The sequence below is a fragment of the Argopecten irradians genome, chromosome 1 (assembly GCF_041381155.1).
Source record: "Argopecten irradians isolate NY chromosome 1, Ai_NY, whole genome shotgun sequence".
NCBI classification, from domain to species: domain Eukaryota; kingdom Metazoa; phylum Mollusca; class Bivalvia; order Pectinida; family Pectinidae; genus Argopecten; species Argopecten irradians.
In genome coordinates, this window is record NC_091134.1 from 19,969,657 (window position 1) to 19,970,081 (window position 425).

Here is a 425-nt window from a genome sequence, read left to right on the forward strand (position 1 = left end):
CTGAACTATGGTATATTCACATAAATGTGCGTTGACATATATTGATTAAGGATATAATAGTCGTATTCGAAACTGAGAGAGCTCAAAAATTGTACGCTTTTAGCGCTCTTTATATATTCATAAAAATCTCATGATTGCTCCAAATATAGTTTGCATGCACAAATACATTCTGTCAAACGAATTAAAACATTGATATTTTCTACAAATATCTTACATTTGTGTCATGTCATATCGAAATTTTTGAAACTAAACATGAACTAAATTAGGTCTTATGAACCTATATTCAAACTTGAATTTTCAGTTTTCCTTCGCAATGACTCGCCAAAACATTATTACATGTTTCATAAAATTTCACGTGAAATGATAATAAAAAAAATATTGCAAAAAAAACCAAACTACTTATTACGTACCTCATTGCTTTGGAA